This window comes from Primulina tabacum, chromosome 4, assembly GCF_025594145.1.
Source record: "Primulina tabacum isolate GXHZ01 chromosome 4, ASM2559414v2, whole genome shotgun sequence".
NCBI classification, from domain to species: Eukaryota; Viridiplantae; Streptophyta; class Magnoliopsida; order Lamiales; family Gesneriaceae; genus Primulina; species Primulina tabacum.
In genome coordinates, this window is record NC_134553.1 from 33003596 (window position 1) to 33019586 (window position 15991).

Sequence of the window (15991 nt, forward strand, 5' to 3'; positions counted from 1 at the left end):
CTCGGACTGACCATCTGTCTGTAGGTAAAAAGCTGTGCTAAACAACAACTTCTTACCTATAGCTGAATGTAGACTCTTCCAAAATGAGGAAGTGAATCTAGGATCTCGGTCCGACACTATAGAAACAGGAATACCATGAAGTCTAAAGATCTCCCGGATATATAAATCTGCATAATGGATCATGGAGAAAGTCTCCTTAATAGGCAAGAAATGAACTGATTTCATAAGACGATCTACGATCACCCATATAGCATTCAACCCTCTGACTGACTTTGGCAGACCGACAACGAAGTCCATGGTGACATTCTCCCACTTTCATTCGGGAATAGGAAGATGCTTGAGCATACCTGCTGGTATCTGATGTTCTTCTTTCACTAGCTGACACGTCAGACACTCGGATACAAAACGTCTGATATCCTTCTTATTCCAGGCAACCAATATAATAACTGCAGATCTTTGTACATCTTCGTACTCCCTGGATGAATAGAGTACGACGACATATGGGCCTCAGATAAGATATCCTCTCGAATAGAATCGCCGCTAGGAACCCACATTCTGTCTCGATATCTCACAATACCGTCTCTAACTGTATACAAGATACTGCCCTTGGCCTCATCTCTCTGCCTCCACTTTGCCAACTGCTCGTCTGCTAACTGTCCACTGCGAATACGGTCTAAAAGAGAAGACTGAATCGTCAAAGTAGTTAGACGAGGAACTCTACCTCGAGGATACGTCTCTAGATCAAACCTCTGTATCTCAAACTGAAGAGGTCTCGAAATCACCAAATGAGCCATCACTGCAACTTTCCTGCTCAACGCATCGGCAACAACATTAGCTTTGCCAGGATGATAGCTAATGTCACAGTCATAGTCCTTCACTAGCTCCAACCAACGCCTCTGCCGCATATTCAACTCTTTCTGTGTAAAGAAGTATTTGAGACTTTTGTGGTCGGTAAAAATCTGGCACTTCACTCCGTACAAATAATGCCTCTAAATCTTCAATGCAAATACTACGGCTGCCAACTCTAGATCATGGGTAGGATAATTCTTCTCATGAATCTTCAACTGACGAGAAGCATATGCTATCACCTTCCCATGCTGCATCAGCACCGCGCCTAACCCAAGTTCCGAAGCATCGATATACAAAACAAAATCTCCGGGTCCTGAAGGCATGGCCAACACTGGTGCTGAAATAAGAGCTTGCTTCAATGTATCGAAGCTCTTCTGACATTCCTCATTCCACACATACTTAACATTCTTCTTCGTCAATGATGTGAGTGGAACTGCGATGGAGGAAAATCCCTGAATAAACTTTCGATAATATCCTGCTAGCCCAAGGAAACTACGAATCTCTGATGCATTTTGCGGCACAACCCAATCTTTGACTGCTGCAACTTTCGCCGGGTCTACCTCAATACCGCTGCTAGAGACGACGTGACCTAAGAACGCCACTTTCTCTAACCAAAACTCGCACTTGCTGAACTTCGCGAATAGCTTAAGCTTTTGTAAGGTCTGCAATACTGTGGTCAGATGTCTGCTTTGATCCTCTTGATTCTTTGAGTAGACAAGAATATCTTCTATGAATACTATCACGAACTGATCAAGATACGGCTGAAATACGCTATTCATGAGATCCATGAAGTTTGCTGGCGCATTCGTCAAACCGAACGGTATCACAAGAAACTCGAAGTGGCCATAACGAGTCCTAAAAGCAGTCTTGAGAACATCGGCGTCTTTCACCCGTAATTGATGTTACCCGGAACGCAGATCTATCTTGGAGAAGACTGAAGCTCCCTGCAACTGATCAAATAAATCTTCAATCCTCGGAAGTGGGTATTTGTTCTTCACTGTAACTCTGTTTAACTCCTAGTAATCAATGAAGAGCCTCATCGAACCATCCTTCTTTTTCACAAATAAGACTGGCGCGCCCCATGGCGAAAAACTCGGGCGAATGAACTATTTGTCAAGAAGTTCCTGAATCTGCTTCTTGAGTTCTGCCATCTCTGTCGGTGCTAATCGGTACGGTGCTTTTGAAATCGGTGAGGTACCTGGCATAAGCTCAATAGAAAATTCCACCTCTCGCACCGGTGGCAAACCGGTGACGTCATCAGGAAAAACGTCTAGAAATTCCCGGACAACAGGAACATCGGATGCTGACTGTTTGGGCATCTCGGGAACAGATACAAGGGTAGCTAAAAATGCTCGGCACCCTCGGCGCATGAGTTTCCTAGCCTGGACATAAGGTATTATACGTGGTAAATTAAAATACCTGTCTTGTTCGAATAAGAATTGTTCCATCCCAGGCGGTTGGACTAGAATAGATCTCTGCTGGAAATCAATCAAAACTCTGTTCCTCAATAGCCAGTCCATCCCCAGAATGATATCAAATTCTGGAATCAGCAGAACGATAAGATCCGCATACACAAGATTACCATGAAGTTCAAGATCTATATCTCGGATCACATTAGTAGTTGTCATCTTCTCTCCAGAAGGCAATGCTACTGAATACACTATGTCTAGCCCAATTGTCTTGATCTTGAGAGAATTTGCAAAGGTTTCTGAAATGAATGAATGAGTAGCCCCTGAATCTATCAAGGCTTTCGTAGCTGAACCGGCTATAAATATTCTCCCTGAAAGATTGGAATATCATGCTAAACCCAATAGTTTTACAAGAACTATGCTTATAGACATGCAAAGGTCAAAGTTCTCTTAACCTAAATTCCCGTAGCTAACACTGATTAGAACATGAAATCCTATCATATATTCTAAGTTCAAAATCTTAACCCAAAACATTAAACTTCAAATAAAATTTAAAGATTTAGGATACCTGTCATGAGCATCGTCTCCGGGTTAGTCTCCGCAGCATGGAGAGCAAAAACTCTGCCTTGGGTAGGCAGATTCTTCTGAGGGCAATTCTTCAATATGTGGTCAGTACTACCACATTTGTAACACTTTCTCGAACCATACATACATGTCCCAGCATGACGACGTGAGCACTTGGCACAGACTGGATACTCCATTGTCCTCGGGACGACACGTCCCTGCTGATGTTGTCCTCTGCTCCTAGATGCGCCGTGGAAATTCTTCTTACTCGGATGTTGCTGTTGAGGAGGACGGTGTGGTGCCTGAAATGATTCTTTACCCTGGCGATCACGCTCAATATCATTCTGGTCTTGCTCTGCCGCTAGAGCTCTGGAAACAGCAACATCATAGGTAGTAGGGCCAGCTACCCTAACATCACGGCGTAAGATCGGCCGCAGACCATTCAGAAAAGGCCTCAATTTGGCTCCAGCTTCATTAGCAATTAGGGGTACAAAATGACATCCCCTCTCGAACTTACGGATGAACTCCGTAACAGTCAAGTCTCCCTGCCTCAGGGTCATGAACTCCGTGGTCAACCTGGAACGCACCTCTTCAGTAAAATATTTAGAGTAGAATACCTCTGTGAAACGCGTCAAGCTCAAAGTAGCCAAATCCAAAGCTACAGATGCTCCTTCCCACCACAGGCGAGCGTCTCCTCCAAACAGATAAGTCGCACAACGAACCCTATCTCCATCTTCGAGCCCCATGAACTCGAAAATAACCTCAAGGGACTTAATCCAGCCCTCGGCAGCCATAGGATCTGACGTCCCTAAGAACTCCTTCGGTCGCATCTTCATGAACCGCTCAAAGATAGCCTCCGGCCCCGTCTGTCTAGCTCCCACTGCATTGTTCCCCGCAAACTGTGCGAAGAACTGAGTCATCCCAGCTAGCATCTGGGTATTCATGTCTGGTGGAGGGGGTGGTGGTAAATCTCTCTCCTCGTTCTCATGACGATGCTCATCACCTCCCGTGCGATCAATAATGCGTCTAGGAGGCATGTTGTTCCATAATTATAACCCATACGTAACCAACATGCATAATTCCACTATTTTCTTTAAATTTAAATAAATACTGCATAAACGTAATCTTGACATAAAATATTTCATGCAATCATGATGAAAAAAAAATATTTCATGCTTTAAACGAAATGCGTAATCGTAAAACTTACAGACCGAAGACGTGACTTCATGAGCTTCTCGAGAGCAGTAGTAGTACAACCCTTTACAAGATCATAGGCTCTCATACCAACTGTAAAGACCCGTATTTCGTATTCATATTTTAGCGGATTTATTAAAATTTTTCTAAATAAATAATTATCTGGCTTCCTTTATAAAATAAAAATGTAAATAATTTTAGCTTTAAAATAACAACGGAAGTCAACATTGTATTTCCAACAACTTAAAATAATCCAACATAATAAAATTTAGTTTGAACGCTAAAAGGTGCATAAACTAAAACATGAGGTCCTCGGGTTTACTACTGCTGCCCCAAAATAGCTCACTGGTCTCCGCCCGCAGTCTCGACCTCATCAATACCTACAACAATCAAGTCTAGTGAGTCTAAAGACTCAACATGTATATATCGTGAATAACAAGTAAATATATCAAAAAATCGCATGCAACGTAAAAATATGGTATCGTAAAGCGCATGGTGAAAATCGTATCATGAATAATTATAACTACGTGCATATCTGAAAATGATACGTAAAAACTTTTCTCAATAGAGCTCTGTCATATCATATCATAATTTTCTGGTAGAGATAATGTTTCTAAGCAAGTGGCCCATAACATAACGTGAGTGCCTAATCAAACTAAACCACAGTATACTGGGCGATAGAGATCACCACAGCCCTTAGACTGGATATCCGTACCCATACATAATCGTAAACCGGTCGTAAGTCACCGGATGGAGAGGTCCTCGGTTGTGCCTACCGACTTCCAAACCCATGAACGTAAGGTGGCCACAAGACATATCGCATTTATCTCAAAATAAACATTTTATATTTTTATGCACGTAATATAATTATAACCTTGTTTTTACCAGATGAGTTGGACCGCTCCCAGGCTTGCTGCAACTTAATTCTAATATGTGACCCATGCAATAAATCTTATCTTGACCAAAACTTGACAATCGAACCAAAAACGAGACGATTATGACATACAACATAATTTTTCAATCATGGCTTCGTACCAACCAAAATCAACATTAAACCGACGTTTAACCATGATTAAAAATACCCCTAACATACTGAAAAAAACTCATGAGGACTGGAAAACACGAAAATTGGTGAATGGAGGCCAAAATCATGAAACGCTCTTTCAAGAGTCACTTTGGCACATTGCACCGTAAATTCTTGTACGACTTCTAAACTTAACCGAATCACGAACGGACAAAAACATGACTTTCCCAACTCATTGAGGTACTGTCCAGTCCAACGCCATGAGCTAAAAGCCAACCAAGAACTCACACCAACCTCATGAACCGAACTCACAGTTGCTGTCAAATTGCAGCAGTGGCAGTTTGTGTTTATGTGAAGTAAACACTGAAAGTAATGGCTCTTGGCATGAACCATCGACTCAAGACTCTTACCAACATCCTAAAGCATGACTTGAACCATGACTAAGGGCTAAAAACAAGCCACAACCCAAGCAAATACCTAGGACAATCACATCTCCAACCCGAGAACACAAACTTCTGTACTATGATGTTTTGCACTAACTTGCTGTCTTGTAACATTCCAGTGGTCCTATAATTGACCATGGTTTGATCTAGACCTGATGAAGTGTTGTATGAACCATGGTTATGGGCTAGAAGCCAGCCACAATCCACACAAACACTAAAAACTCGATACTTACTCACACAAAAAATGAATAACCGAAATGCACTTGTGTTGTTGTTGTGAAATCCAAGCTTGGAAAGGACACCTTGGTCACGTCTTAGACATGTTAAGGGAGGATTCTCACCATAGCTACAGTCCTTAAAACATCCATGATCCGAATACCCCCTTAACCATTCAAGGAACCAAAACCGTGACTCATTTTGCTGCTAAGGAAAAAGTTGCTGTCATTTCTTTGTTTGTGTGTGTATGGACTTAAACCATTGAACCAAAAACACACTAACACATTCTAAATTATGACTAGAAGCAGCATTGGGATCCTGGAACCGAAGCAACTCCTGAAACCAACAAAATACAGCAGCCGTGAAGCACCATCAAAAACCGAGAGGCATGTTCAGGTTTTATTTAAAAAAAAAAAACTTGCTATAAATTTCGTGATGTCCCATAATTCTTGATTATATACTGATTTAAATTATCTAATATGACTTGATTGAAGAGCAAAGAAGTAATATATACATGCCTGAAATTTGTTTTGATACAAAAACAAATCAATACAACGAAGACGAGCGGCGGAGTCGGAGTTGGTTTTCTTCCTTGTTTTTAAGCTGTTGTTCCCTCGATTCTAGTTCATATTTTTCTGATGATTTTCGAAGGTAATGGTGTGTGTTTGCTAGACATTAGAGATAAGTATTATAGGAGGTGATAAATAGGCATTGAAATGCATTTAGTTGAGAGTTACAAGTGATGAAGTTGGATGGAATTTAAGATGCATTTTGATTCCCTTAGCTGCCGATTCTTTGCTCTTATTATTGCTGCATTATCAACGGTTTTTAGTCTAATAGGTTGAGTAGAAATGAGGTGTTTTATTGCATTTAAATTTACTACCCATTAGAGAATTAAAATGAGAAATGAATACCCCATGAAGTGCAATTAGGAATGGTTTGAATGGAGAGTTACCAAACTTTTGAAATATTTTAAATGTTGGACGCAAAATTATTACTAATTTGCATGGTATTTTATTGTTTAATTCTTGTATTTTAATTGCTTAAAGTTTAACACCCTCATTATTTATTTTAGTGAATTTACACTTTAAATTTAGGATATAACCTTGCATGGCATCGCATGGTTTAAAATTTAAGTATTTAAATGCAATATTTAATTTCTTGAATATACTAGACTTAGATTAATTTATCCCCATTTGTTTACGTATTTTAATTTAAGCTTTAATTAAATGTTGATTCAAAAGAATTTATTTAATTCCTTATCTCTAATTAATTTAATAAATCATATAACATTCTATTTCTTTAAATTAAATTATTCATTGACTTAAATTAAATTTAGGAATATCTTTCTTATTATTAATCTTATCTCTAATCTCCAAACTCCGGTCCGGCCTCGCGTATTTATCCTGAAAAGATAAAACTAAACATCTACTTTTAAAATAAATAATCATGATTTAATAATTATAAAATGAATTAAACACTTCATATATTTATAAAAATTCATTTTTTATTTAAATAGTAGCAATTATGCATGGCTTATACGTAATCTGATTTTCGGGTTCTACACAACTGGAGCTTAACAGCCTATCAGTGCTATACCAATCAGGGCAGTTCCAGTTGCATCTCCAACTGAACATCAGCAACCTCCTCCAACTGCTCGTTCAATGAAGATTATCACCGAATCTGTTGATAAAAAAAACAAGTTGGAGTGAAGGCACCATTGATCACGATCACTGGTCCAACTACACTACCTTTTGCCCGACCAAAGGGAGTGGTGATAGGTGAAAAGTTGATTCAACAATGTCAGGGCTGAGCATCTCTCATACCATCACTGACCCAAAAGGTAAGGGCAAGTTGATTGAAGAGCCCAGACCAACCAACACGATTCAAACTCATATTGATTTGATATGAGAAGAAATAAATGAGTTTTTGAAAGCATGCAATAAATGGGTAAGATCTAGGACTGAAGTGTTTGCCAAGCAATTGCAGAAGAAATCGATTTTGGAAAAATTCGTCGCTTTGGAAACAATAGTCCTTAAGGTAGTTAAAGCTGTCATGATTGTTCAAGCGCTGGAGAGGAGGACTTACTTCTTTGATCTGATGCGTGCCAAAAGCTTGCTCAAATAATAGCTCAGCTACGCAAGAATTATGATCCTACCTGTCCAACTTCCTTCAATGACAAAGAAGTTTAATATCAGTTGGCCACATATCTATTATCAGTGCAAAAACATTTTAAAAAACAATGAAATTTTTTTAGTTCGAGGGATAAGAAAGCTCCCCCTCAATAACTGAATTTAAAACCATGTTAAAAACGAATTTAAAACTTTTTTCAGTTCGAGGGAAATAAAGCTCCCCCTCACTAACTTAATTGAAAAACCGAGTTAAAAATCTAGTTAAAAATATTTTTCACTTCGAGGGCAAATACAGCTTTCCCTCACTAACTGAATTTAAAACTCCACTTTTAATTATCTACGCCAAAACTTATTTGCTTTAATCATTCAAGCAGTTTGGACAAAAAATTTGAAAGAACCAATTCAATCACATAGAAACATAATTGGATAAACATGATGTTTATTTAATCAAATAGATCTCCTTTTTATTATACATTTATGTACACCATCAATTATAAGGGAAAATTGCTACTACAATAGCATATTTTAAACAACATCAAATATCAATCAGCTTATGTATGACAGAACTGAATATACTAACAACTGGTTGTCTTGAACTCTTGAAGTGTTGCAACGATCTTGAGTCTTCGTGCTAGACAAATAGCCAGCTGCCTTGGACAATATCTCTGTGTTGCAAAACTGGTCGGGATGACTCAAACTGGACTCAGCTGATGTTGAACCGCATTGATCATTTACTTGATCTGATATGGTAGGTAAGCGGCAATATCCTGCTGATGATTAAGCTCAACTTTAATCATCCAACATCTGAACATAGCTGGGCTTCGTTTGTTTATCAGCTTCAACTGGTAGGTTGGCAACAGAAACCTTGTCTCCCGATCAGTTTTGCTGAATAGCCAACAGGTAGGACACAAACCCCTGCAGGCTGATTAAAACCCCAAAGCTCTGAGTTGAGTGAAGTGGCCACAATGTTAATTGCAGGGCCAATCCTCTCAACTCTTAGCAATGAGCGTTAGATAAAAATTTTCAAAACTAAAACATTTTCAAATAATTTTGAGAAAAATATAAAGTACTTTTAAATAGCTTTTAAAACTATTTTAAAGTAAGATAATTTTATTCAGTTTTCAAATGTCCTTCTTAGAATAGCAAGCTCTGATACCAATTGAAGGATCGGTTCGGGTACCTGCAAGGGTGCTTCAAACACAATATTCTCATTGAGCTGCAATAGCTCTTGTCCTAAGAATGTATACGCCGATGAATTAGATCGAGTTTGGTTTGAAACCAAGCGGAAAACACTCGAAGTAATCATTCGTTAAGAAAAACTGATAGATTTTTAAAGGACTTTTAGCTTGTGTAAACTGATCGACTAAAATACGGGGAATCAGTTGTGGCTTCTATCAATTCAGCTATGGACTTAACTGAACTGATCAAATCAGTTTAAAACACAGCTAAACAGTTAATACACAAGATATGTTTATGGATTTTCGGAGAATTCAACTACTCCTACGTCACCCCTTCTACAACCTCGGGTAGGATCCACTAGAAGAATTTTATTTATACAACACCTTGTACAAATCCACCCAGCTTAGGACTTACCCACTGCCTAATTGAACTCTTAGTCTAGAATGAAGGTATCACCTTCCAGCCAACATTTGTTTAACGTCTGTGTGTCAAAGACTACATACACAAGTTTTACGTCTTTGTGCAAAATGTAATTTGAGTTGTGGTGTGTATGTGTATGTGAGAACTGATCTCTGAAAACAACCCGAAAGGTGTTCTAACACACGGAGGGAAATGGGCTTCTACACTAAGCTGATATATCTCTAAGTGGTCCCTCGATTGGGCTGATTGCTTCTTATAAGCTGATATGCAATAAACGTTCCCTTTTTTTCTCTCTTGTTTTTCACCTCTCCTTGTTCTTCTATTTGTTAATGGTCTTGATCTATATTCATAGCAGTAATGTGACCGTATATCAAGACTCATCACATGTGATTGTTGATAAGTGCAATTTATTGTACTTTTATTACTTGTTTTTAACTTAGAATTTTGTGATTCTTGAGCAGGTTTTATGTGATTTGTTGTTGTTTTTGTTGTTTTTGTATGGAAGCTTAGAATGAGAGTTTGAAGTAGTAAAGTGTTGAACTGGAAAGTGCAAAAGATAAAAATTGCCGAAGCTCCAGCGCACTCGCGCTAACAAAGAGAGCGCACCCGCGGTCAATGAAAATCGAATTTCAGAAAATCTGCCGAAGCTGTACCGCACCCGCGGTCCTTGTTCTACCACACCCGCGGTCACTGAAGTTCGAAAATGAAAGTTTTCCCCAAAGCAGCAGCGCACCCGCGGTCTATATAGCAGCGCACACGCGGTATTCGAAAAACAGAGTCTGAAAAATCTGTAACTTTGTGGGCTGCGGATGAAAGTCTATGAAAATGGTGTGCTACGATTTGAGACTTGTCTGGACTATAAAAAGGCATCATTTACTTACCATCTAGGGTATTGGGGATCAAAATAAGGAGTGGAGGCTGCTGGAAATTATTGAAGACTCAAGTTCTTCTAGTTCTTGAGAAATCTTTTGCACAAATGCGGGGACGGAAACAGCACTTCAAAATCTTGTTCTAAGATCTTCTTTCTTTTATTTTTCATTTGATATTTCTTGTTTTAGGACTATGTTTTATTGTTTTGCTTGTGTTATTATGAACTAATTTTTATTTCTAGAGGAATGATGGAACAAAACTAGAAACCATGTGTTGGAACCTATGAACTAAGTTATTTAAGTTCTTCATCTTGTTCATTTGTATTATTCCAATCTTAATGATTTCAATTTATTGGCCATAAGTTGAATGATTTATATGTTTATAATTTATCACTTGGAAGAGGAAATTATAAACAAGAAAAGGAAAAAATACATCAATGGTATTTATAGAGTTTGGGAGAGCCTATAATGCTATTGAAGCTTATAGAGAACTTAGTGCTTGATGTGTTATTTATTTGTAGATTGTTGATGGAAACATTGCAATCAAATTTTAGATAACTAATATCGACTTAGCACTCGGGAGAGGGAGTAGATAATTATAGAATTCTTGGCTAATGAATAAGAAGGATTTTTATAACATAGCTACAAGAAGTTACACATGGTGGATAGTTGAGTGAAATCGGACCTCTAGATCTTTTATTCCATTGTTATTTGCTAAAGTTTGGTGTTATATTTTATTTAAAAATCCATTTTCAATTTAGTTATTCTTGCAAACAAATCTTTTAATCGATTTTTCTAAATAAAATGGAGACTATTTTAATTACAAGCATTAATATACATTTATATACATACTCCTCGTGGGATCGACACTTGTACTCGAAAATACATTTTATTACAACTTGACGTTGTGCACTTACAAGCAATTAAGAAAATATGCAACAAGTTTTTGGCGCCGTTGCCGGGGAGTGTTTATTATAAATTTATATTAGTATTGTTACCAATTAGACTTGATTTTAATTTAGAGCTGTTTCTATTGGATTACATTAAACATTGATTTGTTTCTTTTCTTTGTTTGACAGTGCATGCGAAGATTGCAAAATCTTGACTTGCTTATCTTTGATCCTGAGATCGAAAGAACCGCAAGAAGATTAAGAAAGGCAAGAAGAGAAGAGATTCAAGCAATGGCTGACAACAGAGATAATGAAAATCCACCCCCTGCAATACCTATCAGAGATCATTTTAGGCCGGTACTAAATGCTCATTACTCGGGCATAGCACGAGGGACTATTAATGCAAACAACTTTGAGCTCAAACCCGCATTGATAAACATGGTTCAACAGAATCAGTTTGGGGGAGCTGCTACAGCAGATCCTCATCTACATCTCAGAACATTCCTTGAAATCACTGACACAGTAAAGATAAATGGTGTTTCTGATGATATAATTCGATTGTGCTTGTTTCCTTTTTCTCTTAGGGACCAAGCAAGAGGATGGCTCCAATCGCTTCCTTTGGGGAGTATCACTACATGGCAGGAATTAGCAACCAAGTTTCTTGCTAAATATTTTCCACCTGCGAAGTCTGCACAGTTGAAAATTGAGATAAGTACTTTTAGGCAGACTGACTTTGAGCAATTATATGAGGCATGGGAACGGTATAAGGAGTTGTTGAGGAGGTGTCCAAACCATGGTTTTGAAGATTGGGTACAGATTGAATTGTTTTACAATGGTTTGAATGGACAAACAAGAGGCACTGTTGATGCAGCAGCTGATGGCACGATATTTGCAAAATCACCTGATCAAGCATATGATTTGCTTGAACAGATGACCATTAACAGTTATTAGTGGCCGTCTGAGAGGTCAGGAGTAAAGAAGCCAGCAAGGATGTATGCCATAGATCCTATTACATCACTCACCGCACAAGTTTCAGCTTTAACAACTCAAATTGCAGCTATGAATAAAGCTAGTACAACAGAGGTTGAAAATGTATCAGTTATTACTGAAGAACCACACATTCCTAATGAGGCTCATTGTATCAACAATAGGAATTTTGGTGGCTACGGAGGATATCAAGGTAACCCTCCCCCTAACACTCATCATCCTAGTTTGAGAAATCATGAGAATTTTTCATATGCTAATAATAAGAATGTGTTGAATCCTCCACCGTGAGTCAATACATCAAAGGGGGAAGGAAAACCTTCACTTGAGGATCTAGTTGGGACATTTGTTGCTGAATCTAGTAAATGGATGGCTAGGACTGAATCTTGTCTTGATGGCATGGAAACTCACATGGGAAATATGGGTGCCACAATGAAATCATTGGAGACACAGATTGGACAATTGGCTAATGCATTGAGAGATCAAAATAGAGGTCAATTCCCAAGTAATACTGAAGTGAATCCAAAGGAGCAATGCAAAGCTGTAACTTTGAGAAGTGGAAGAGAACTAGAGGTGCAAAGTTCCAAGGAGAGAATGGACAAGGAGAAGACAGTTGAAAAAGAGGAAACTGAGGGATCTAAAGCTGAAGTTGAAGTTGAACAACCTCCGGTATTTAAGCCAACTCTTCCATATCCGCAGAGGTTCAAAAAGAAGAAATTGAATGATCAATTTGCAAAATTTTTGGAGATTTTCAAGAAGATTCACATCAACATTCCATTTGCTGATGCTTTAGAGCAAATGCCAAACTATGCAAAGTTCATCAAAGATGTGATGTCAAAGAAGAGGAAGTTGCAAGATTTAGAGACAGTGAAGTTGACCGAAGAGTGTAGCGCCATTCTCCAAAAGAAGCTATCACAAAAACTAAAAGATCCAGGGAGTTTTACTATACCCTGCATTATTGGTGGTACTCAAGTTAATAAAGCTTTATGTGATCTTGGAGCAAGTATTAATCTTATGCCATTTTCTATTTATAGGGACTTGAAGCTAGGGAGGTAAAACCAACCACTATAACTTTGCAACTTGCAGATAGGTCACTCACCTATACTCGTGGAATTTTTGAAGATGTTTTGGTAAAAGTTGACAAGTTTATCTTCCCTGCTGATTTTGTAATAGTTGATATGGAAGAAGATCAAGATGCTCCATTGATTTTTGGGCGACCCTTCTTAGCCACTGGAAAAGCATTAATAGATGTACACAAAGGAGAACTCACCTTGAGAGTTGGTGGAGAAGCTGTCATTTTTAATATATATCACGCCATGAAGGAGTCAGATGAGGTAAGCACTTGTAAAAGCATTGATGTTTTAGACTCATGTATATCCTTTGATTGTGCAGGAACTAGGGATCCCTTGGAGAGTGTTTGATAGGTGCTGCTGGAACTGTTGATGAAGAAAATTGGGAAGTGAAAGAGCAACGGGTGGCTCTTGAAGCACTGCAGAAAGAAAGTAGAAAAGATGCACCGCCTGAAGAGTTAAATGTAAATGAGAAAATTTAGGTAAAAGCACCTTCTCCTGATGTAAAGGACTGCCAAGCCACCTTTTTTATGCATTTTTAGGTGAAAATTCGACATATCCGGTAATCATCTCTTCCTTTCTTACTTGTACTGAAAAAGAGAAATTATTGAGAGTGATGAGGAAATTTAAAACTGCATTTGGTTGGTCTATTTCTGATATCAAGGGGATTAGTCCCACTATATGCATGCATAAAATTTTGATGGCGGAGTCGTATACTCCTTATGTGGATCACCAGAGGAGGCTAAATCCAGCCATGAAAGAGATAGTGAAAAATGAAGTGTTGAAATTGTTAAATGCTGTAGTTATATATGCTATTTCTGACAGCAGTTGGGTATCTCCTGTGCAAGTAGTGCCTAAAAAGGGTGAAATGACTGTGGTAAAGAATGAAAACGATGAACTAATATCTACTCGTACTGTGACTGGATGGCGAGTATGTATTGATTATAGGAAGTTGAACAATGCCACACGTAAAGATCATTTTCCATTACCTTTTATTGATCAAATGCATGATAGACTTGCTGGTTATTGTCACTACTATTTTTTAGATGGTTATTCAGGTTATAACCAGATTGCTATAGCACCGGAGGATCAAGAGAAGAAAACTTTCACGTGTCCCTATGGCACGTTTGCTTTTAGGAGAATGCCGTTTGGGTTATGCAATGCACCTGCCACTTTCCAGAGGTGCATGATGGCCATTTTTGCAGATATGGTGGAGGAAATAATGGAAGTCTTCATGGACGACTTTTCGATATTTGGTTCGTCGTTTGATCACTGTTTACATAACATTTCCCTTGTTTTGCAGAGATGTCCAGAAAAGAACTTAGTTCTTAATTGGAAAAAGTGTCATTTTATGGTCCAAGAGGGTATTGTTCTTGGACATAAAGTGTCTTCAAAGGGATTAGAGGTAGACAGAGCCAAAGTGGTTGCAATTGAAAAGCTTCCACCACCGAAGAACATCAAAGGGATAAGGAGTTTCTTAGGACACGCCGGGTTTTATCGTAGATTTATCAAAGATTTTTCTAAGATTTCTAAATCTCTGTGTAACTTGCTTGAAAAAGAGTCGACTTTTATATTTGATGATGATTGTTTGCAGGCATTCGAGAAGATCAAAATGGCATTGGTAACTGCACCGATTATGATAGTGCCGGACTGGAAGGAACCCTTTGAGCTAATGTGTGATGCAAGTGATTATGCAGTGGGTGCTGTATTAGGCCAAAGAAGGGAGAAGATGTTTAGGGCGATTTACTACGCAAGCCGCACGATGGATGCTGCACAGCAAAATTACACTACAACCGAGAAGGAGATGCTTGCAGTAGTATTTGCTTTCGACAAATTCAGACCTTATTTGATTGGCACAAATGTAATCGTTTTCACTGACCATGTAGCTATTCGCTACCTATTCGCCAAGAAGGATGCAAAACCACGCTTGATAAGGTGGATTTTGTTATTACAAGAATTTGAATTTGAGGTCAAGGATAAAAAAGGTAGTGAAAATCAGGTAGCTGATCATTTGTCAAGGCTTGAACTGGAGGAGAAGAAAGAAGAGGGAGCTATACAAGAAACATTCCCTGATGAGCAACTCTTCAAGGTAAATTCTATACTTCCTTGGTTTGCTGATATTGCTAATTTTTTGTCTTGTGGCACCCTTCCTCCAGATTTGAGCTATCATCAGAAGAAGAAGTTCGTCCATGACATCAAGTTCTATTATTGGGATGATCCATTTGTATATAAGAGGTGTGCTGACCAAGTGATTAGGAGATGCGTGGAGGGTATCGAAGCTCAACAAATTTTGGAGAAGTGTCATTCTTCACCATATGGTGGACATTTTGGAGCATCACGAACAGCAGCTAAGGTATTGCAATCTAGTTTTTATTGGCCTAGTTTGTTTAAGGATAGTTATACCTTAGTAAAGTCATGTGATAGATGCTAGAGGTTAGGAAACATATCTAGGCGTCATGAATTACCACTGACAAATGTTTTGGAAGTGGAACTTTTTGATGTTTGGGGCATAGATTTCATGGGACCCTTTCTCCCTTCTTTTGGTAATTCTTATATTTTATTACCTGTTGATTATGTGTCAAAATGGGTGGAAGCAATCGCCACCAATACTAATGATTCTCATGTTGTAGCGAAATTTGTGCATAAGAACATCTTCACTAGGTTTGGAACACCGAGAGCCATCATAAGTGACGAAGGTACGCATTTTTGCAATAGAATTTTCAAATCACTTTTGGCTAAATACAATGT